General features: G+C 35.2%; 1 protein-coding gene across 3 annotated transcripts in view; it reads right to left on the bottom strand.

Moving 5' to 3' along the window:
- Window positions 1–25,655, bottom strand: part of TMEM200A (transmembrane protein 200A) — an 85,640-nt gene that overhangs the window by 5,737 nt on the left and 54,248 nt on the right. For all 3 annotated transcript variants that reach the window (XM_070733497.1, XM_070733495.1, XM_070733496.1), the window contains one exon: window positions 1,700–1,819. The gene's annotated coding sequence lies outside the window, so the exon portion shown is untranslated. The remainder of the gene's footprint in view (window positions 1–1,699; window positions 1,820–25,655) is intronic.

Below are 25,655 nucleotides of genomic sequence, written 5' to 3'. Positions count from 1 at the left end.
GTTTATCTATGCCCATTATAGAAATTCTTATTCTCATAGCTGAATAAGGTGAAAAGGAAATGATGGCTTGGTTGCCAAAATTCATTAGCAGAAAGATGTTCCTGAAAAGAAACAACTTTCTCCTCCTCTTCTCTCTTTCTTGCATCTAACTGAAAAAGATGAATCTCGGAATAAACAAATCTCAAGAAAACTACAGTATTTCCTCTGTGCATTCGAATTGAAAAACTCTGTAATATTATTTACTCTCTCTTTTCTCTGCATGTTAGACTGTCACACAGAGTCAGGAGAAGTTGTGGCTCTTTATTTCCCTTGTGCCCAGCAAGCACAGTCAATTGCCTGGAATTATTCTAATATATTCTACATCCCATGTATATAAATATTAGCAATTTCTCCTCATTTTCTTTTATTTTTGTAATTTTAATTTTAGAGTGAAACAGGGAGACCATGAGTTGTAGTCACTCTTTGAGCACAAACCACCTTGTGTAAATTTGGGCCAATCACTCTCTTAGTCCTAGGAAGAAGGCAGTACCAAAGTGAAGGGACTAGTCCAAGCAATTGCCTAGAGCAGTGATGGAGAACCTTTTTTCCCTCGGGTGCCAAAAGAGTGTGTGTGTGCGCACTATCGCACAACCATAATTCAATACCTAGGGAGGATGAAAACAGCTTCCCTCACACACACACCAGGAGGCCCTCTTGAGGCGGGAAACGGCCGTTTCCCAAATTCTGGCGGGCCCAGCAGGCTCGTGTTTTGCCCTTCCCAGCTTTCCTGGAGCCAAAGGAGGGTAAAAACGCCCCCCCCCCTGGAGGCTCTCTGGAAGCCAAAAACGCTCTCCCAGAGCCTCTGTATAAGCCAAAAATCAGCTGGCACATTGGAGCTGAGCTAGGGCAATGGCTCATGTGCCAGCAGATATGGCTCCATGTGGCACCCATGCCATCGGTTTGCCATCACTGGTCTAGAGTAACACTGACTTGAAGTTACTAACAAAGAGCAAAACCTGCAAATATACTATAATGTTTCATCAAAAATACTTTAAGAGCCGGTCAGGAAAGCAATAAATGTTTGACTATGTGCATGCTCAGTGCAAGTGTTGTCATAATAAGGAACCTTAAAATGCCTGCCATGAAAAAAAAACCCCATTCCTTGCTAGCTAAAGTATTGGATAACTAAAAGGTTTGGGCACCTCTAATTGGTTGACATTAGATGAGCAAACTTGAGCTAACATTCTGGTAAGAAGCCCTTCCCTGGCGGCTGCTGCTGCTGCTGATAGCCAACTGCTGGTGACACTCTATTGTTGGGGCTGCTAGAAAATATACTGCTCAAAAAAATAAAGGGAACACTCAAATAACACATCCTAAATCTGAATGAATGAAATATTCTCATTGAATATTTCATTTGCACAACTATTCCATTTACACAACAGCATGTGAAATTGACTGTCAATCAGTCTTGCTTCCTAAGTAGACAGTTTGATTTCACAGAAGTTTGATTTACTTGAAGTTATATTCTGGTTTTTAAGTGTTCCCTTTATTTTTTTGAGCAGTTTATATTCAAGGAGACCAAATTATACAAGCTTGACCCATGAAACCTTCTCTTTTTCAACTGAGGCATGTACAATATTATCCTTTTGAAATCACACAAGCCATTGTTGTTCCTTTCCTACTTCCTAGCTCCTGCCACCCTCATTCTTGATGTACTTACCCCCACACAGGAACTATTAAAAGACTGTCCCTTCAAACATCATTTCTCTTCAGAACCATCTGTGGTGACAGTTGCATCTTGTTGCCTGTAGACAGTCGCTCCTCACTGTCCAGCAGTTATCTGTAAATGGAACACAAATAAAAAACAAAAGGACAACCATTTGTATGAAACACAAGCTCTCCTGTGGATTGCCCTAAGCTCCTTAAATCATGACACTTCTTTCTATTTTGAGATAAATCTTTCTCCACCACCCCCACCCCCAATCCTGATTTCCATATACCAATCTAGTAGATATGCTTTTACCGTAATAAAAATCACAGCAATAAATTAAAAAAGGAAGTAGGGGTAGGAATTAGTACACTTGTTCATCCATCATGCCTTTATAAACTAGTTAGATTAATATGAACACCATATTTATCTTCCTTAAATGAGATTAGCAGAATATTGCTTAAAAACCACCTGCTTTTTAATTTGCTTAGAGCATAATTACATTTTTCTTATTCTAAAAAGCATTTCAAGTTTCAAAAGGTACAGCATTCACCGCAAATCAGCTGAGGAGAAGCCAAGAGGCAAAGAGAATAACACAATTCAGTAGCTTAAAGGCAATTATAATTGCTCTCTTCCCAAGCAGGAATGTCAGTGCCAAAAGATATGCACAGTGTACAATACCAAGCTTTTTAGGAATATAAATGTGAATATTATTACTGCAGTGTAAATGAAATTAAAGGTCAAATGTACTTCTAACCATAAATTTCCTATTTGGCTGCTCTTTAACCCTTCCCATCTCAAGATTTCCCCCCCACCCTTTCATTTCTCATTCTACCTAACAGATTTGCTAAGACTGATGTACAATTGAAACCAGAGGCTTTTCTTTTGGGACTGATGAATAAACAGCTGGGGAGAAAAGTCATGGAACTTAAAAAAAAAAAAAACGATAACTGCAGGGAGATTGTTAAGTGCTCAAAAGTGGAAAGGTCTAGTATTGCCCAAAATGGAGGAATGGCTGATGAAGATGATAGGACTTGCAGAAATGGCTAAATTTACTTCTTTGATTAAAAGAAAAGGCTTCTTCATTTGTTGCTGACTGGAAACACCTTAAGGACTTTTGCATGCAAGAGGAAAAAAAGTGAGCTTTTGTTTTGTGGTTTGATGATTAAAAGACATAAATAATAGAGAAAGGGAGAGTTTTTTTGTAATCCCAGAGTAAGAAATATTTTTTTAAATCATACTTATAGTACATTTGCTACAAAGGAAATCAGAAAACTTTTCTACTTTTTATCTTGTCTTTTTTTGCACTTTTTCTCCCTTTCCGTTTTATTTCCTTACTTTGCATTAGTTTTGGTTATTTTTAAATCTTCTTTTAAAAACTTCTAATAAAATGTATAAAAATAAACAACACATTTACAAAGGCAAACAAATCCTTTGCCTTGGATAAACATACTTTTAGAGTAATAAAAATATTTTCTGGTGGTAGGTTAAAGTCAGATCTAGCCCAAGGAAACAATGTGTTATGTGTGGTTATCAAAATCAAATGATGCTGTGTACCTCAGCAATCATTAACTATTCTTCTTCTAATTCTTTTAATTCTAATCTTCTAATTCTACTATTATTCACTAAATCCCATTGAATGATTAGTGTGTATAATTAAAACTCATCATTTTCACTGTTTCATTGCTTCACCTCTTTTTTAGTATCTTCCTTCAACCTTCAATTGTTAATCCCATGCATCTATCATCTACTGTATAATAAATGTGTCATCACCGGCTCAACATTTGAATGGAGGAGACATATATAAAGTTAATACCCTAATGCATATATTCTGTATGCTAGATAGAAAGAGAGATTTCAGCCTTCCCAACGTAATATCTTACAGATGTTGTGAACAATAGCAACTTTCATTCTGCATGTGACGACTGCCAAATTATGGGTTTATAATATGAGACATTTGTAAATTGGAAAAAAAATTGTATGGTTCCGACTATTATATAGATGTTCAGGGAAGCAAAAAGGTAGAATGGAAAAATGTAGAAATGTAAACGGAAACCTACAAGATTGCCATAATTACATATAAATTACATATTTATATTTCTTTTTCTAAGGATTGAACATGTCACACACAATTCCTATTTTTGCTTTTATTATTCTCAGATTGATTTTACCATGTGGCTTATGTTGAAAGCTAATGATTTTTTTTTAAGAATACAGAGTATGGGTGAATTGAGATTTGAGTGGTTACTCAAGATTGCAAATATACCAATACTTGCCCTTTTAAAATAAATAATCCATGAATTTAAACAGCAAAAGCACATTAATCAAATTGTGCATTATTACATTGGATTGTTCATTATCTGTCATGAAATCAAATTTTTAAACAGCATCCTATTTCCACATAGGTGACCAGTGGATGCTACTAGAAATACGGACTTCTACTGTAGTAATATTTCTAAGCAAGCATTGCTAAAAGACATAACCTATTACCATCAAGACTACTAACTGATGTTTTTCTCTGTATTAATCCCTATCAATTTATTTCAGCAAAATTTACACTCTGAGTCATATGCTCTGTGAAAGTCTTTTTCTTTGTCTCTAATCTTTTTTACAATCAACTTAATTAGAAGATGGCTATGAGAATCAGGGGCATCATTGTGATTTCCCATATACAGGTAGTCCTCAACTTACAACCATGATGGAGACTAAAATTTATGTTGCTGAGTGTGACCTTTGTTAAGTGAATTTTGCCCATTTTATGATTTTTCATGACACTGTTATTTAGCAAATCACTGCAATTCTTAAATTAGTAACATGGTTCTTAAGTGAATCTGACTTTCCCACTGACTTTGTTGCAAGGTTGCAAAAGGGGATCACATGACCCCAGGTCACTGCAACTGTAATAAATACATGCCAGTTGCCAAGTATCCCAATTTTGATCACGTGGCCATGGGGATACTGCAGGGGTTATTAAGTGCAAAAATGGGGATACCATATTTTTTGGAGTATAAGATGCACCGGAGTATAAAACGCACCCTAGTTTTGGGGCAAGAAAATAGGGGAAAGTGTTTGCTTACCAGGTATTCATCTGGCTAGTGTCCTTAGTCTGGTTAGCTTCAGCACATTATTTTATCCCCTGGTTAGGGCTTTAAAAATACTTTACTCGGAGAGAGTAACAATGAAAGAGCTTGCAAGCCAGTAAGAGCTGGGAACATCATTAGCACCTGGAAATAAACATTCAGAGCAAGTACAGCAATGGGAAAACCCCTGCAAAGACTTAGGGGCTTGGAAAACATTATTCACAGACAGTAACAGTGAAAGAGCTTACAAGCCAATAAGAGCTGGGAACATTGTTAGCACCTAGTTAGGGCTGGAAAGAAACATTTAGAACAAGTAGAGAATGAAAAAAACCCTACAAAGACAGGGCTTGGAAAACATTCTTCGCAGAAAGTAACAATGAAAGCTCTTGCAAGCAAGTAAGAGCTGGGAACATTGTTAGCACCTGGTTAGGGCTGGAAAGAAACTTATTCAGAGCAAGTTAGAGCAATGAAAAAAAACCCTGGAAAGACTTAGGGCTTGGAAAACATTCTTTGCAGAGAGTAGCAAAGAAAGAGCCTGCAAGGTAAGAGCTGGGAAGATCACTAGCAGCTACTTATGGCTGGGGGGGAGCTACATTCAGAAATAAGACACACCCATATTATCAGCCTCTTTTAGGAAAGAAAAAGGTATGTGTCTTATACTCCAAAAAATAAGGCAAGTCACTTTTTTCAGTGCCATTGTAACTTTCAACAGTTGCTAAATGAAGTCTACCTATACTTTCCCAAGGGTCTCTTTGCTATCTGAGATGTGAAGCATTCAAAATGTGTAGTGTAAGCTTTGATATAGGCTTAAGGCTTAAAACACTCTCCAGGAAAAGCTAAGAAAAAACAGCAATCCTGCTCCCCCACTACTCATGTGGTCCTTAAGTCCTCCAAGATGTATTATGTGTAGCCATTGAAAGGTTTTACTCGAGTTTGAAAACTTCAGTTTGACAGATACATTTTCAGCAGATCAAGAAGGCTCAAAAGATTACAGCATCAAGGAAAATCCAGGATAAAATCTTGCTTTAATAAATCCCTCTGTAAGAATTCTGTTTTATTCCATAAGCAGAAATTATTTCAACTTTGAAGGCTACAAATGAATGCCAAACCCAGTATCAGGGAATGCATAATCATATAGACTATATGGATATTGTCATGAGTGTGGATGTGGCAAGGGAACAGAACGTTTAGTCCCAGGCTACATAGAAGCCCTTGCAGAGCTACAGATTATTTTTGCAATACAAATTATAAGAGGACTGGAAACTAAAACATATGAAAAGCGGTTGCATGGCACCTCTGGTGAAGAGAAGGACCAGGGGTGACATGATAACAGTATTCCAATACTTGAGGGGCTTCCACAGAGAGGAGAGAGTCAGGCTGTTTTCCAAAGCACCAGAAGGCTAGACAAGGAATAATGGATGGAAACTAACCAAAAAGAGATTCAACCTAGAAATAAGGAGGAACCTTCTGATGATGAGAGTGATCAACCAGTGGAACAGCTTGCCCGCGGAGGTTGTGAGAGCTCCAACACTTGAGATTTTCAAAGGGAGACTGGACTGCCATTTCTCCAAAATGACCTGGCGCAGCAGGTAGGCTGCTGTACTGCAGGCCACTGAAGCTGACTGTAGATCTGTAGGTCAGCAGTTCAAATCTCATCAGCCGCTCAAGATTGACTCAGCCTTCCATCCTTCCGAGGTGGGTAAAATGAGGACCTGGATGGGGGGCAATATGCTGGCTCTGTTAAAAAGTGCAATTGCTAACAAGTTGTAAGCCGCCCTGAGTCTAAGGAGAAGGGCGGCATAAAAATAGAAAAATAAATAAATAAAATAAAATAAAATAAAATAAAATAATAATAAAATAAAATAAAATAAAATAAAATAAAATAAAATAAAATAAAATAAAATAAAATAAAATAAAATAAAATAAAATAAAATAAAATAAAATAAAATAAAATAAAATAAAATAAAATAAAATAAAATAAAATAAAATAAAATAAAATAAAATAAAATAAAATAAAATAAAATAAAATAAAATAAAATAAAATAAAATAAAATAAAATAAAATAAAATAAAATAAAATAAAATAAAATAAAATAAAATAAAATAAAATAAAATAAAATAAAATAAAATAAAATAAAATAAAATAAAATAAAATAAAATAAAATAAAATAAAATAAAATAAAATAAAATAAAATAAAATAAAATAAAATAAAATAAAATAAAATAAAATAAAATAAAAAAATAAAAATAAAATAAAATAAAATAAAATAATAAAAAAATAAAAAAAATAAAATAAAAAAAATAAAATAAAATAAAAAAAAATAAAAAAAATAAAATAAAATAAAATAAAATAAAATAAAATAAAATAAAATAAAATAAAATAAAATAAAATAAAATAAAATAAATAAAATAAAAAAAAATAAAATAAAATAAAATAAAATAAAATAAAATAAAATAAAATAAAATAAAATAAAATAAAATAAAATAAAATAAAATAAAATAAAATAAAATAAAATAAAATAAAATAAAATAAAATAAAATAAAATAAAATAAAATAAAATAAAATAAAATAAAATAAAATAAAATAAAATAAAATAAAATAAATAAAATAAATAAAAAAAATAAAATAAAAAAATAAAATAAAAAAATAAAATAAAAAAATAAAATAAAATAAATAAAATAAAATAAAAAATAAATAAAATAAAATAATAAAATAAAATAATAAAATAAAATAAAAAATAAAATAAAATAATAAAATAAAATAAAATGGTGTAGAGACTCCTGCTTGAGCGGGGGGTTGGATTAGATGACCCACAAGTCCGTTCCAACTGAAACAAACAAACAAATGAACAAATACATAATCTATTTCTAAACTAAATTCTTTTGAGTTGTGCTGGGGACCTCTTTTGGTAGATGATGGGACCTGGAAAATAAACTAAATTTAATTTAATTTCACTTACATTAAATATCATTAAAAATACTTTCTAGTCAGGTTTGTGTGTGTGCACGTGTATAATTTATACATACATATATATACATACATATGCATATACATAAACACACACACACACACACAAATGACTGGCTCAAGATCACCCAGCTGGCTTTCATGGCCAAGGTGGACTAGAACTCACAGCCTCTCACTTTCTGGCTGCCTTAACCACTAGACCAGATTTTTTCAAACTTGGTAACTTTAAGATGTATGGACTTCAATTCCCAGAATTCTCCAGCCAACATAGATTCTGGGAGTTGAAGTCCATAAGTCTTAAAGTTGCCAAGTTTGGGGATCCCTGTCACTAGACTAAACAATTTACCCTCTTTCCTATTAAATACAACAAATTGAAAGCTAATATTCAAAAGGTACCAGCCCCCCAAGATATCTAGGATAGTACTCAAACTTTTTTGACTATTTTATGTAATGCTGGGGCATCAGGTTGTATGTATCTAACCTAACCTTTAAATTGATCATTTAAACTTCCTCTCACATAAGAGTATAGAATCAACTTATAGAATCAACCCTTTTCCCCCCTACAAGCTTCAAGGCATACAGTCAGAAATAATTCAGCAGATTTGAAATCATGGTTTAAAATGGAACTAAGTATAATAATGTTAAAAATTAAGACTGCATGCAAGTTGAAGTGAGTTGGATTTTTTTTAAATAAAATATTCATAGGAGAAAACTGCACAACTAATTTTATTTGTAAGCAAGTTCTGTTGAACACTCATTTCTCCTGGTTTTCACAAACCACTAGGAAAAGCCTCAAGCCAAATTTATTTCTGTTCAGCGAAGAAACATTGAAACAATATTGTGAGATACCAATTGTCTCTTACCTTGCACACCATCAGGTCACAGATTCATTTTCAAATGTCGAAGACTGTAATATGCATCAAGTAAACAATCCCTAAAAAAAAATTCTGTATTTCCGCAAGGAGCAATACGGTGTTCTGTTTCTTTTTTCATTTTCAAAGCAATTTTCTGAGACAATATTTTCAATAATGTAAGTTCTGTTTACAGTGGTGATTTTGACTGATTTCAAAGTTGCGAATTGATATTGGCAAGCAGAGCTCATAAAAAACATGTTGCTGCCAAATTAGACATGCTTTTGCTGATACAATAGATGTAAACTACATTGCCTGGGCTGTCTGAATAGGCGAGTCCTGTTTCTGGAAATGTAACCAGGCAGGAGTAAAGCTTTCCTGCTGGCTGCTTTGAATACATTCCTCTACAGCTTTTTGCTCTTGAAGAGTTCTAAGTGAGAAGCACTGAAGCAGGCATGCACTTTCACATCTCTTTAATCTTCCCTCCCTGCAAATAAGTGAAACTCTTCTCAAAAGGCAGAAAAATAGATCCTTAAACCTCCTTTCTCCATCAAGAGTTCCAAAGTAAAGCATATTGAACTGGATATTGAAAGGATTATACATAAACCCTGCTGCACTCCCCATCTATGCGTTAAATTATATATAATTTTTTTTAAAGCATCCTCAGAGTTATCCTAGTAGCTTTAGTATTTTAGTATTATTCAATATTATACTGTATTTTCCAAAGAAAAATAAATATACTAGAAGTAAAAGATTGGAAAACCGTATCAAGAAATGCAGAGGTAGAATGTAACTTTTTGTTGTATTACCACTTTACAGTTGCAGGATTGATTTAATCGAAGCCAATTAACACATTAGAACAGTGTTTTCTCGACATTAGCAACTTTTAAGATACGTGGACTTCAACACCCAGAATTTTGCAGGAATGCCGGCTCTGGAATTCTGGGAGATAAAATTCACTATTCTTAACATTTGAAAAACATTGCATTATAAAAAAACTCAAACCCCCCCCCCCCTATCTCTTCACGCCACTTCTGCATGTGCATATACTTCATGGTTCTGTAGCAATATTTGAATATGGGAGAATTTAAAATGTTGCCCACTGTGAAATTAGCAGCTTCAGAATTGTTATCAGTTCAGAAGTTTGTATTAAGAATAATCTGAAAGTGTAAACTTATGGTATTTTATGTAAGGACAAGTAGCTTGAGGAAAAGCAAGTATTTTGAAAAAGATTTTGCTGTGTAACTGTTTTAATGATGCCACTGTTAAGCCTTGAAACATGTAGTTGAATTATCAATGGGCAGCTATTTGCCTACCACAAGTCTGATATAGTACCTGTTTTTAGAAGCTTTTGCAACAGCCTTTTCAAACTTCATGCTATGAATAAATTAATTGGCATGTGTGGTCTAGATTGATCTCTTTTATAGATACATACTATGCTATTCTTGTCTTTTTTGGGACACTATATGAGCAGAACTATTATATATAGGTTTATATAAACCTTCCACCCACAAGTTCTCTAATATGTAACAATTATGTATATCTAATGTAGAAAGAAGAGTTGTCCCAAACTGCAAAAGGGCTGCATATAAATTTAATAAATAAATAAGTAATAAAAGAGTGCCAAATGAAGCTTTATTTTACTATTCAGTGAAAAGGACCTAGAGCATGGCCAGAAAGAAAGGTATTTTTCCCCCGTGTCTTCACTTCAATCTAGTGGTTGTTTGGATTTGGGAAGCTTAAAACTAGTAACCATAACTATATTAACAGGACAGAGCCAAACTTTATTCTGTACCCTTTACAAAAACAACAACTGAAATAATACAGCAGTTTTTAAAATAAGCCTTGTAACTACAGGCCCTTGCTTGATTATTATGGAACATTTAATGCTTTAAATCTTTCAGCTGACTGATGCATTTTCCACCAGCCAAAGGTTAATGATTGCCATGTATAAATCATATCTATTTGTGTTATTCATTTTTATGATCTCTACAGTTTCAGGAAAATTTGTCAGCAGGGCAGGAGGGACGGTGAGACTCTACTGTAATATGGCAACATAGCATGTGCCCCAATCAACCTCCTGAATATTATTCATCTCTTTATCAAAATTTAATGGCATGCAAGGATGAATTTAAATTGAGCTCATCTGGAAATAGTTTGGCATGAAATCCACTGCCTTGTTAAGAGTCATATCTTCGGTCTAAACATCTGTTCTTGTGGGGAGAAGAATAGCACACCAAATATGGAGCTTAATATTTTCTTATGAAACACTTGCCACAATAAAGTTTTTAAAAACAGATAAAAAAATTAGTATGTCCAGCTGCACTGCTATTTTGCAACAGTTGTCAAATAAAAATTTTCATCTTGTTTACAGAGATGGCAATACCAGTTTGTGTCATGGACCACTCCTGCTTATTTATTTTTGGAGTAAGCAATGATATGCAAAGCTCAAAGAATAGGCCAGGGAAATTAAATACATGAGATAAGAAAAAGAAAGGGAAATCTGCTTTACATGAACACCATTTATTATGAACACCATTTATTATAGTGCCGTGGATATTGCCTACCTGGACTTCAGCAAAGCCTTTGATACGGTTCCACATAAAGAGCTGATAGACAAATTAGTGAAGATTGGACTTAATCCCTGGATAGTTCAATGGATTTGCAGCTGGCTGAAGCATAGACACCAGAGGGTTGTTGTGAATGGCGAGTATTCTGAGCAGAGTCAGGTTACAAGCGGTGTGCCACAAGGGTCTGTTCTGGGTCCTATTCTTTTTAATATGTTTGTGAGTGACATAGGGGAAGGTCTGGTAGGGAAGGTTTGCCTATTTGCCGATGACTCTAAAGTGTGCAATAGGGTTGATATTCCTGGAGGCGTCGGCAATATGGTAAATGATTTAGCTTTACTAGATAAATGGTCAAAGCAATGGAAACTGCAGTTTAATGTTTCCAAATGTAAAATAATGCACTTGGGGAAAAGGAATCCTCAATCTGACTATTGTATTGGCAGTTCTGTGTTAGCAAATACTTCAAAAGAAAAGGATTTAGGCGTAGTGATTTCTGACAGTCTCAAAATGGGTGAACAGTGCAGTCAGGCAGTAGGGAAAGCAAGTAGGATGCTTGGCTGCATAGCTAGAGGTATAACAAGCAGGAAGAGGGAGATTATGATCCCGCTATATAGAATGCTGGTGAGACCACATTTGGAATACTGTGTTCAGTTCTGGAGACCTCACCTACAAAAAGATATTGACAAAATTGAACGGGTCCAAAGACGGGCTACAAGAATGGTGGAAGGTCTTAAGTATAAAACGTATCAGGAAAGACTTAATGAACTCAATCTGTATAGTCTGGAGGACAGAAGGAAAAGGGGGGACATGATCGAAACATTTAAATATATTAAAGGGTTAAATAAGGTCCAGGAGGGAAGTGTTTTTAATAGGAAAGTGAACACAAGAACAAGAGGACACAATCTGAGGTTAGTTGGGGGAAAGATCAAAAGCAACATGAGAAAATATTATTTTACTGAAAGAGTAGTAGATCCTTGGAACAAACTTCCAGCAGACGTGGTAGATAAATCCACAGTAACTGAATTTAAACATGCCTGGGATAAACATATATCCATCCTAAGATAAAATACAGAAAATAGTATAAGGGCAGACTAGATGGACCATGGGGTCTTTTTCTGCCGTCAGACTTCTATGTTTCTATGTTTCTCTCCATATTTCTCTGTCTTTGCAGAGCATCCTTACTTACATCATATCCGGACTACTTCATGAATTGTCATTTGTCCGTTTAAACCTCTCACACATGTCTTTTGAGAATCTCATCAACTCATTGCATTGCAACCTGTTTTGCTCTTCCTGTTCATGGCTGATTAATTCTGCCTTTACATAACATAGTGCTACAGGAGTGGACAAAGAAATGGAAACACTTGACTTTTTGGCATCACAATGTTTGAACATGTTCAAATCAATCAAAACTTGACATATGTTCGAAGGGAGCTTTACAAATCTGGATTCCATGGGAGAACTGCAGTTAGAAAACCTCTGCTGTCAAAGACAAATGTTTCAAAGCGTTTAGAGTGGTGTAGAAACCACCAGAAGTGGTCCCTTGAGCAGTGGCAAAATGTGTTTTTCTATGAAGAATTATCGTTTACCATTTTTCCGACCTCCGACCATGTTTACGCTTGGAGACAGCCAAAAGAATCATTTCATCCAGACTGCCTTCTCCCAACCGTCAAACATGAGGGGGTTCAGTGATGATATGGGGTGCTGTTTTTTGGAAATCCTCCAGGCCAATGATTTCCCTTCATGGAAAAATTAACAGCCATCACTATTTAGGAATTTTGGCCGACCAAATTCATCCTATGGTTCAATAACTGTTTCCAGAGGGAGATGCCATCTTTCATGATGATAATGTAGCAATCCATAGAGCAAGAATTGTTAAAGAATGGCATGAGGAACATTCTAATGAAGTTCAACATCTCATCTGGCCACCACAATCACCAGACCTCAACATTATTGAGCATATTTGGTCGATTTTAGAGATTCAAGTAAGAAGTCAATTTCCACCACCATCGTCTCTAATAGAACTGGAGGGTGCTTTAACTGAAGAATGGGCTAAAATTCCTTTGGAAACAATTCACAATTTTTATGAATCAATACCTTGGAGAATTGAGGCTGCATTTGCCACAAAAGGTGGACCAACACCATATTAAAAGATATTTTGATGATTTTTCAAGATGTTTCCATTTTTTTGTTCACCCCTGTACTTTCCATGTAACAGTAAACTAGTGCCACTTCTATTTAGCAGCTAACGTGTTTAGTAATGCAATGGTAATTTTTAAAAAAACTCATTTACAAGCACTTAACATCCAAATTTCTGCACTTAACTATGGCAACAATATCTGCTACCTGCCTGTCTGTCTCTGTCTGTAGCCCTCTCTCTTGCATGTGTTTGCTTGATAATAATTTCATTTAACAACCATTTCAGAATGGATTGTGGTTGCTAAATGAGAAGAGGATGTACTTCTTTAAGTATCCCCTTAATCACTCCATTCAATTTATTTGTATATTGCTCCTGATACACCTACCAATCACTTTTATCTAATAATGTACGGGCAAAATGTATGTATTGCCCTAGCCACTTCTCTTGACAAACATTAATTTCTCACAACTGACCACTAGGACATAAGAATGTCTTAAGCATAAGAACAATATTTTTAAGAACCATAACTTATTTATACTATTTGGTATAAATTTGGTACACCTCTAAAAAGCTTTGATGATTCAATGTAATGCAGAGGGGCTAGTGTTAAGATATTGGTATATATATGGAATAAACAGCATCCCTGGATTGTTTGCATTTTATAACATTTGTAAAAAAATTGAATAAATTGATAAAAATTGATAAAATAAAAATAAAACAAAATGGATGAATCCCCTAGCAGTTTTGAACTGAAATAAATATAATAGAAACCTATGTGTTAAGTCAGTAATTACGCTGAGTCCGTTGAAGCTTAACTTGTATTTATTTTACAAGAGCTGTAACGATAACCAGTAACGAACAACTAACACATCCAACAACCCGCGCCGGCAATCCGTTGTTCTATTTATACCCTTTCAAAGTGGCAGGAAAATACCGAGACAGCCGTTTATTTTTGGTAGCATTGTTCCGGCCATTCAGCAGCTGTTACCGACAGCCAATCAGATTGTCTGATTTGATTAAACTGTCAGACATAACACTATGTGTTATAAATTATTATAAAGTCATAATCTGATCTGAAACTTATCAAAGAAAAAATCCAATCTAGAACTAAGCAGAAATTTCCTGACAGTGAGAACAGTTAATCAACGGGAAGCCTTGATTTTAGAAGTTATGGGAACTCCATCACTGGAGGTTTTTTAAAAGAGATTAGATAGATATAGTATAAGGTCTCCTGCTTGACAGAAACGTTGAACTAGAAGACTTCACGACTTCCAAGGTACCTTCCCACTCTGTTATCCTATATTCTGAAAACAAGGCTTTTATGGAAGTTTAGTAACTGCTGAAGTTCTTATAATCCTACAAAAGAGTTTAGTTGGTTTGGCTGCCCGGTTCTAAACAGAGTGCTACATGGTTAACAAAAATATAATATTGTTCTTACTTATCTCTAACACTTGCATCATTGTTATTTTTTAGCACCTATTGCGCTCTCTCCATTGTGATCCCTGAGGAATCATTTTCTCCATATTCAGGATTTTTTGCCTTTTCTTTCTGCTTCTCGAGAATGTCAAGTTTTGCAAAATCTTTCATTAAACAAGACAGTGTCTATTTTTCTGTAGGCAGGGCTACGGACATGGGCAGGCAATTTTTGCTCGGAGGAAGATGCACAGCAACAACATCTAATCATTAATCTTTTCACTGGCCTTTGAATACATCCCTAAAAATAAATGCTAAGTAAACAAACTGTAAAGAAGCAGTAATTCTGGTCCTTTAAATTTTCTTCCATTTATGTTTAACATACTCTTAAGTAGAGAAAGTAATAAAATAATCAGGGTGTGCACAAGACCAAAATAAATAACCAGGTGTTCTTTCACATTAAGCATGTTTAACCTTATGCATTTGGTTGCTGTCATTTATGAACTGTGGTTTCAAAAATTGCCAACAACTAGGCAGCTGTGGCAGGGATGGTACACAAGGCATGTTATAGAAGCAGACCAATTTAACATGATAGAAGGTTGCTACCCATTCTTACATCGCTACCATCATTTCATTCCTAAAGCTACCAGCCAGATGCTGCTGAAGCTCTTGTGAACGTGTTCCTGTTTGCCCTCAATGCAGGCTTGTCATTAAGGGGTTGCCTGGTTACCACAGGTGAGTAGAAAATGCCCCTTGGGTATCCTGATTTAAAGCTAATTGCCCAGCTGTAAAATTAACCCTTTTTATTATAAACATTAAAAATATCATAACTTAAAAATTGTCGGTCCAGTGTTGTTTGACTTTCAGCAGTTATTCAACTATGAACTATGATGATAGTAGCAGTCTTCTCTGATTATTGCTGACTGTTAATCAGATACCCTTTCTTTCCCTTCTGGACCAATAAATTAAGGCAATAATAACCAAATAATGCAAGTTTTTTTTTCCCTTTGGGAGAAGCAATTGTATCCTTTTAGTTACCTTTGCCTTGTTCTAAGGCTGTCACAGAGAAAGTAAGTAGAGTGAACAGTAATAGCTATCCTGTTTGCTGCACCTGTATTAAGAGAAAATAACCTGGAAACGGTTTGGGCATGCTTTCCTAGGTTTATTGAAGCCTGAATATTGTTCTTTGTTGCATTAACTGATGTACAGAGAATTTTTTTTTCATCTGATGAGCAGATTATGATATCTGCCCAAGTCTAATTTAAATGACATTTTATAGTTACATGCTGAAAAGCAACTATAAACCATTAACTGAATCACAAAACTAAAGACTGCAAGTCTAAAGGACTGACATCTGTGCTTGTATGTTTTGCAGGTTCTTTCTGAAATAAATTTTCACTCTGCCTGTGGCACATTCTGGTCTACAGTAAACAGGAACACAAACAGAACTTTTAGTCATTTTGGAAAAATAAATTGCAGTTCTTGTATTTTTCCAGAATCTTTGCCAAGTCTAAGCAAATGGCCAGACCACATTTAAGCAGGCAAAAGCTTTGAAAAAGCACAAAAAGAAAGGCTTCTAGAAGTTTCTTTTCCCCCAAATTACAAGGAAACTTAAAAGTTATCTTGGTTGACACAAGAAATCCACTCTCTAAGAGATAAACCATACATGGACTCCTTGATTCTTCTACTTTATCCTAAAGAAGGTGTTTGCTGCTATAAACCGCCCACAATCACTCAAGTAAGATGGTGCTGTATTTATTATTATTATTATTATTATTATTATTATTATTATTATTATTAATTAGATTTGTATGCCACCCCTCTCCGTAGACTCATAACATATAACATGCAATAGATGACATATTTGTTGATACATCTTTTTCTTAATTTTTTGAAAATGTCTACAACAGGTTGATCTAAACCAAAGATTGTAGAAGACTATAACTACATTGTCAGAAGAAAGATGGAAGATAATTGGAACAGAATTAGAATGAAAGATATAGCACAGTTGACTGATGACGATGGGGTTTGGCTTTCAAGTGCCAAATTCCAGAAGGACTTGAATGATTAAGGCTTCAACAGCCCCAATACACTCAGCCACCTGCTCCAATCACAATGCTTGTCCATCTTTGGCAGAAATGTGAAGTGAATGGCTATTATCTGAAGATGTAATTAGTTCATTTCAAGGATTATTTTTCCAGTTTCATTTATTAAAGTATCTTTAAAGTTCCATTTTAATGTAGTCATTTCTTGCTCTGCTTGAGCCCTGTTTGATTTGTTGAATGCCAAAGGAAGATTAAATAAACATCACTCACATGCTAATTTTTCGGTTACCTGGGGAAAAAACTGCCAACTCTTATGTACATTTTTGCATAAAAATAACACCAACAAAAAGAAACCTGTGACTTATAGTTTTGATGATTAGACATTATTATTATTAAAAGGATATATAATGTAACTTTAGAGAAAGAGGTCAAATATATTTGTACTTATAACTGCTGTGAACAATATCCAAAGCCACTTTTTTGCATCTTCCTTTTCTATTTTTATTTTTATTTATTTCCTTGCACTTTTGAGTACTTTCTTTTCCTTTTCTTTCCTTACTGTCTATTAGTTTGTGTTAGATTTTACTTTCTTATTTAAAAGTTTTAATAAAAATTACAACTTAAAAAAATAAGCGGTTCAGGTCCTGTTCATGATGTAGTCATAAAGAGACTCAACATTTTCACCCTAACCACCTGAATGGTAAGCTGGACTGTAGGGATAAAAGTAATAGGTTTACTAAAATGTCTTTAGATTTATTTCTTTCAGCAAATCTTGTATAAGTCAACACTGTGGGAATCTTGTCTTTGATGAGTGGGCAAGAATAGCTTGACAGCTGCATTCTTTGCAAGTATCTTTTTCTTTATAAATTCGTTGTATCATGTCTTTCAATTATCCTCATTTTCCAGAGCAATTGTTCCTTTATACCTATTTCTTTTCATCTACAGCCCTTTTCAACTAAACAATCCACCAAATATCCATTTTCATACTTCCTGTTGCTGTAACCCATTATGCTTTTGTGGCACTCTGCAATTTAATTATTTTCACTCTAGAAAGCTAAGCCATTCTGTTTTGGAATCCATTGTATTCTAGATAGATAGATAGATAGATAGATAGATAGATAGATAGATAGATAGATAGATAGATAGATAGATGGGTGGGTGGGTGGGTGGGTGGGTGGGGTGGGTGGGTCGGGTAGGTAGGTAGGTAGGTAGGTAGGTAGGTAGATATACAATGCATTCATATTTGCTATTTCTCCCTGAATATTCTACATGGCAAGAATGGTATAGGAGTGTTTTACACAAAAAGTTATTAAGATTGCTTTTGTTTAGTAGCTGTCTAATTTCATGGCCAGTGCAGTTATGATGGTGATGAAAAAGAAGCTTTACAACCAATCCTTCCATTTACAACCTTCCCAGATCTGTAAAGCAAAGGAAAGCTTAAGACCAATCTCAGCACAATCTCAGTTTCACTTAGCAACCACTTCATTTAATGTCTGAATTGCTCATCCCAGTTGTGATCAGTAAATGAGAACTAACTATATTGCCAATTTTTCTGTATCTCCAAAAACAATATAAGACCAACCGTTAGATCTACCGGATCTGTGATGGGATGTAGGAAGTATCAGATCCAGTGAAGTGGAAAGCAAACCCAAGTTCTGTGGGGACAAAGTGGGGTAAGATTAGGGGTGTTGATAGATGGAGAAATATTATAGCATCCATGTGGGTGATCGTAAGTACATGGATTGCCAAATGCTCAGATTTTGTTCACATGGCTGCAGGGACTATAATGAGCCGAGGTGGCACAGTGGGTAGAGTGCTGTACTGCAGGCAACTAAAGCTGACTGCTAGATCTGTAGGTCAGCAGTTCAAATCTCATCTCCGGCTCAAGGTTGACTCAGCGTTCCATCCTTCCGAGGTGGGTAAAATGAGGACCCAGATTCTGAGGGCAATACACTGGCTCTGTTAAAAAGTACTATTGCTAACATGTTGAGTCTAGGGAGAAGGGCGGCATTAAAAAAAAAATTGAATGAATATATGAATAAATAAATAAATAAAATAAATGGTGGAAGGTCTTAAGCATAAAACCTATCAGGAAAGACTTAATGAACTCAATCTGTATAGTCTGGAGGACAGAAGGAAAAGGGGGGACATGATCGAAACATTTAAATATATTAAAGGGTTAAATAAGGTCCAGGAGGAAAGTGTTTTTAATAGAAAGTGAACACAAGGACAAGGGGACACAATCTGCAGTTAGTTGGGGGAAAGATCAAAAGCAACATGAGAAAATATTATTTTACTGAAAGAGTAGTAGATCCTTGGAACAAACTTCCCGCAGACGTGGTAGATAAATCCACAGTAACTGAATTTAAACATGCCTGGGATAAACATATATCCATCCTAAGATAAAATACAGAAAATAGTATAAGGGCAGACTAGATGGACCATGAGGTCTTTTTCTGCCGTCAGACTTCTATGTTTCTATGTTTCTAAATAAATAAATAAGGCTGCATTACTGTTACTCTTCTCATCATTAGGATCACCCATCTCCACCCATTTATGACTGTATGACTGTAACTTGTTGCTTGTATCCTTACGATTTATATTAATGTTGATTAATAAAGAAGAAGGGCGGCATAAAAAAATAGAATGAATAAATAAATAAATAAATGAATGAATGAATGAATGAATGAATAAATGAATAAATAAATAAATAAATAAATAACTTTGGTCAAGTTCAGCATTGTCATAATTTCAAACAGTCTCTGAATGAGTGGTCATAAATCAAGGACTACCTATATGTTATCTTCAACCTGTGGCTACAGTCTTTACAAGTGGGTTCGCTTTTCAACTCCTTGAGCTGCATTGTGGCACCTGGCAAGGATGATCCTTGTGTTCTTTAATATTTCATTGAATCCTTGAGCCCTTGACTTCATTATTTTAATGACATGTTGCCATTTGATACTAAATATAAATTACTGCCATAGACAGAAATCTGTGTGAGCGAGCATGGGGTTTGCTCCCTGTGTCTATGCAGCAACATGCCGTACCAGTTTGATGGGGTGTGATTTGCTCCTTAGTAGTTTATTTATTTATTTATTATTTAGATTTGTATGCCGCCCCTCTCCGCAGACTCGAATAATGTTCCACGAATAATGCCTTCTACCTGATGGGTTGTCTGGTGTTTGTCCCTGCTTATCTATACATGGGCTCCTAGAGAGGGAATGAGATAAAGCATAACTGCACACCATTCAAAAGAGACAATGAAAAACCTAGGAAGGAAACAAAATGAAATGCCAACGAAGTGAGCCTTGGTGGCGCAGTGGTTAGAGTTCACTACTGCAAGCTGCTTCTACTGACTGCTGGCTGTAGTTCACCAGTTCAAATCTCACCAGGCTAAAGGATGAGTCAGCCTTCCATCTTTCCAAGGTGAGTAAAATAAGTACCTAGATCACTGGGGGCAATATGCTGACTCTTTAAACAGTTGTAAAGGGCTGTAAAGTTTAGAGGGCTGTAAAACACTGCAAAGCGATATATAAGTCTAAGTGCTATTGCTAAAATAATAACACCAGATCCTCATTCACACTAAGGGTGTTGCCTAGTTGAGTAATGAAATGACTTGAAACAAACATCCCATCTCAGAGAGCAGTAAGAACTTCAGAGTTCAACCCTGAGCTATTGTCTCTTCAGTTGGAACAAGATATCTACATCTGTATCATCGATGTCTATATCAGATAGATAGATAGATAGATAGATAGATAGATAGATAGATAGAGACAGACAGACAGACAGACAGACAGACAGACAGACAGACAGACGTCTATTTATACTAGATGTATACCCAAACATAATCAGATGCACCAGTCTTCCTCTCTTGCAAGCAAGGAGGATATGATTCCCTTTCTGTGTTTGAAGAAATTTTAAGCCTTATGACTAGGATAGCACTTTGAGAAAATGGTAGTTTCTAAGTTCCATGCCTGTTTGAGGCTCTGTATTCCCCAGATATTCCTGGGCCCTATTTATCTTTATGAATAACAAACAGTTACATACATACATAAATACCCTACATCAAGCCAAATAACATTGTCAGAGTGCAACTTGAAAACTATGTTCTAAATGTTTCTGGAATATGTTAAAACTTTTCAAAGTCATATTGCCCTGCTTCACAAAAACTGCACCAATCCCTCCTTAAGCATTTTAAGATAATATAACCATTGTGAACACTCTGCCAGGAAAGAGAGATGTGCTCCACTTAGAAATCTTGCACAATTTGAACAAGACAGAGTGAAAAGAGATGAGACCCCAATTATTTCACTGAAGAAAGTCTCAATGTATGCACTTCACGCTTTCATACCCTGGAATAATGAAGGCAATGGTTATCATCGCAATACTGTAATGTATCATTTTCTTCCTCTCTTTAAATGCTTCCTGCTGAGATTTTTTTAAAAAAATATTTTTTTCTGAGATCAGTCCCATTTTAATTTATCGCCTTACCCTCATTTTTTTCCCCATTTACTTTTCTTTTGCCAAGTTTCTGCATAGTGGGTGCATTTGAGTCACATGAAGGCATTCTCAAGCATGTTACCTTCAGATGTGTTGAGCATCAGCTCCAATCATTCCCAAAGTGATTAAACCTGATGAAGGAATCATAGCAGTTTAAGTTCCAAATCCTGCATGGAAAGAGTAATTTGAAACTTTTGCTTTATAAACATCTTTTGAATGAAGGACAAGGGGGATGGGGGACATAGTTTATTGATGTCCTATTTTTTCCTTTTCTTTTGTTTCAGTGAAGGGCTGAAAAACACTGTAAAGCAGTGTACAAGTCTAAATGCTATTGCTATGGTGCCTTGAAATGCAATATACTTTTGAATTGTTCTTTCTCCTCATACTCCTTTTTCGGTGTATAAGACACACCTTTTTCCTCCCTAAAAAAGTTTGATAATTAGGATGTGTCTTATACTCTGAATGTAGCTTCCCCCCCCCCTCCAGCCCTAACTAGCTGCTAACGATCTTCCCAGCTCTTACCTTGCAGGCTCTTTTATTGTTTCTCTCTGTGAAGAATGTTTTCCAAGCCCTAAGTCTTTGCAGTTTTTTTTTTTTTACCATTGGTCTAATTTGCTCCAAATGTTTCTTTCCAGCCCTAACCAGGTGCTGATGATGTTCCTATCTCTTACCCACTTACAAGCTCTTTCATTGTTACTCTCTTTCAGGAATGTTTTCCAAGCCCTATCTTAATTAATTAATTTATTTATTAAATTTGTATGCTGCCCCTCTCTGTGGACTGTCTTGCTAGATTTTATTTCCATTGCTTTACTTGCTCCAGCCCTAACCAGGTGCTAACAATGTTCCCAGCTCTTCCTGGCTTGCAAGCTCTTTCATTTAATACTCTGTGAAGAAGAATGTTTTCCAAGCCCTAAGTTTTTGCAGGGTTTTTTCCATTGCTCTACTTGCTCCGACTGTTTCTTTCCAGGCGCTAATGATATTCCCAGCTCTTACTGGCTTGCAAGCTCTTTCATTGTTACTGTCTCAGAATAAAGTGTTTTTTTTAAGCCCTTAACCAGGGGAGAAAACAATGTGCTGAAGCTGACAAAATTAAGAACGCTAGCAAGATTAACACCTGGTAAGCAGATTATTTTCCTATTTTCCTCCTCAAAAACTAAGATGTGTTTTATACTACAATGCGTCTTTTACTCCGGTATATTGAATTGTCATTTCTTTCTCCTCCAGTTTCACCAACAGTTTGTATCTGCATTGGGGTGAAATCCAACAGGTTCTGGAGAACTGGTAGTGGAAATCTTGAGTAGTTCAGAGACCTGGTAGCGGAATTTTTGAGAAGTTCAGAGAACCAGCAAATACCACCTCTGACTGGCCCCAAAGTGAGGTGGGAATAGAGATTTTGCAATATCCTTCCACTGCCATGCCCACCAAGTCACGCCCACCAAGCATGCCCACAAAACCATTAGAAAAAAAATTGGATTTCACCACTGATAATCTGCATATGTACAGATTTACAGAGGAATGGCTGAGATGGTAAAACCTAACACAGGTTATCTCTTTCCTTCCTTCCATAGGCAGATATTTGTCCCACCACAGAACCAGGCAATATTATGGGAATGAATGTCATAAGTATCTGTAGAACAAGTGAGTAGAAGCAGCAAATCAGAATCAAAATTTTGTTTTATTGATCTTTCCTACATGAAACTCCAAAAATATTCAAGAATGAATATTTCCTACCACATTTTCTCATGTTTGTCTGTGTGCCTATGAGGAAAATAGGAAGGAAGGAGGGAGTATTAAGTATGTTGTTTATAAAAATAATAAATAATAAAGTCAGGACAAACAAACAAACAAATACAGACCAGAATTAGCATAGCAGCTAATTCCAACACTCCCATTAGTTTCACCGGGAATAAAATTCTGTCCTGCCGTGTCCTATTCTTTGCAGATCAAGTGGGCTATAGAATCTGACTCAACAGATACATCCTGTATCTAATGAATGGAACAATGCTGCTTTCCCCCATATTCAGTTACAATTGCTTAGAGCACTTCATTTTTTTCCTGAACACATGAATAGTTTTAAAGGTCTTTGTCAATATAATGTGAAATTGAGTCATTTGTTTTACCTATACACTATACAAACATACAAACACATACAGGGATGAATATGCATAATCATTGCACATTATCAATAACTCAACTGTGAAAAGAAAATCACATTTATTCAGCAAAAGAAATAATTAAATAGTTATTCTACAACTAACTGAAAATTGTTGAAAATTGTACTGCTGTCTGAAAATTGTTGAGCAAAAAATAAAAATGCAATCTTTCCATATCAACAAAAAGAGAAACAATGTAGTGATCTCTTGAATTTTATTATTGTAATGACCATACTATTGTAAACTTGGAGATATGCAATGTCTTAGAAAATAATATTTCAATCAAAATAAATTTAATATTTTAATTACCGTATTTTTCTGAGTATAAGATGCACTTTCCCCTCCTAAAAGGGGGTGAAAGTTTGGGTGCAACATATACACTGAATGTAGCCGCACCCACCTGCTGGCCTCCACCCTTTGGCCTCTGCCTCCCAGCAATTTACCTCCTTGCAGCAAATAGCAAACAGCCTATTTCAGTTTCAGTACAGCCTGATTAGCACAAGCAGTTGATTGTCAGTTGGATCAGCCTCCCAAACACCAGCTGTTTCAGACTGCAGGGAGGCACAGGCACATTTTCCCCCTTGTACTAATCAGACTGTGCTGAAATTGAAGTAGGCTATTTGCTGTTTGTTGTAAGGAGGCAAATTGCTGGGAGGCAGAGGCAGATTCTCCTCCCCCCTTTGTTTTCTTCCCCCAAAACTAAGTGCGTCTTATACTTCAGAACATCTTATACTCCAAAAAGCATGGTACCTTCTGTATTGTTTTATTGACTTCAAAATTAATGATCTAAGATATGCTTAGCTTGAACTGATTTAGCTCTTTTTCTCAACTTCTGTATTTTTTAGCATTATTTAATATTGGGGGGGGAATCAAATCTCTTTTGTGTGATGGTGTGTTCAAACAATTAAAATAATTATAAAGAAATGCATTATTCAGTCAAATATATGGTATAATCCAGCATGGTCTCTCGTGAATTATGATAATTTTTAAGTTTTCTTTTAATCCACACTATTTGAAGGAAAGGGGCAGATAGAACTTGGAGTCACCTGTATATCAAGGTTACGAATTCTATATTTGCCCTGTTAAAAAAAATACACTATGTTCATCTCTAAATAACCTAAAAAATTATGGTTTCTGGGAGTTTAATTACAAGGGCAGACAAACACACAAAAGTGAAAATTATCCAAGTGAAAAATATTTTCAGATTATCTTTAAATGTAGAAGGAACCTATTCATCCCCTTGCAATTATATCTTGATGTATGTATAAATACAAAGCATGAAAGAGAATGGCTAGATACAAAAATGTATCTTTTAAAGAACATATTAAAAATGATTCCTCAAATAAGTCAAAACATTATAGTTTAAAACTTGTATTAATGTACTGTAGTTCAAATATATAATCATGATCTTCTATATATTAACAGGGAGATAAATTAAAAGTTTACTTAATAAAGGATATTTCCCTAAAAACAAAAAGGGGAAAGGGGAGGATTACAGATGATGGAGGGTAAGTGTAGAATAAATGGAAAAAAATAGTTTTCTGGCCCTAAAGAATGTTAACTAAAATCTAAGCATAGCTGCATGGCATAAATGTTTAATCGAAGGAAGGTGTAGTCTAACAAAGAAAAGGACTAGAGGAGACGTGATAGTCTTCCAATATTTGAGGGACTGTCACATAGAGAAGGGGTTAACCTATTTCCCAAAGCACCTGAGCCAAGACAACAGGTAGCGGATGGAAGCTTAAAAAAGAAAGATTCAACATAGAATTGAGGAATTTCCAATCAGTGAAAACAATCAATCAGTGGAATGGCTTGCCTTCAGAAGCTGTGGATGCTCCATCACTGGAGGTTTTTAAGATCCTGGACAGCCATTTGTCTGGAATGGGTCTCCTGTTTGGACTAGAAGTTTAAGTTTAAGTTTAATTGTATTTGTATGCCACCCCTCTCTGAGGACTCGGGGCGGCTCACAGCATATACAAAAGACAATAGTAGATCAATCCAATTAATATACATTTTAAAAATCCTTAAAATTCTAATTTTCAAAAATTTCCGTTAACATTCATTCAACAATAAATGTCCTTCCAACACTGTTATTCTATATTCTGTAAATGAGACCACATCTGGGAATATTTTAATGAAGTTTATGCACCTGTAAAATATACCAGCAGCAGCATGTGAAAGGGGCAGCAAAGAAATAAAACTCACTTGGTTCTCATATAAAGTCAAGATTATTTAAACTATTCCTGGTTTAA

Source organism: Erythrolamprus reginae, chromosome 1, assembly GCF_031021105.1.
Source record: "Erythrolamprus reginae isolate rEryReg1 chromosome 1, rEryReg1.hap1, whole genome shotgun sequence".
Lineage (NCBI taxonomy): Eukaryota > Metazoa > Chordata > Lepidosauria > Squamata > Dipsadidae > Erythrolamprus > Erythrolamprus reginae.
Note: the sequence above shows the minus strand (reverse complement) of the source record. Positions and strands in the feature narration are given on the sequence as shown.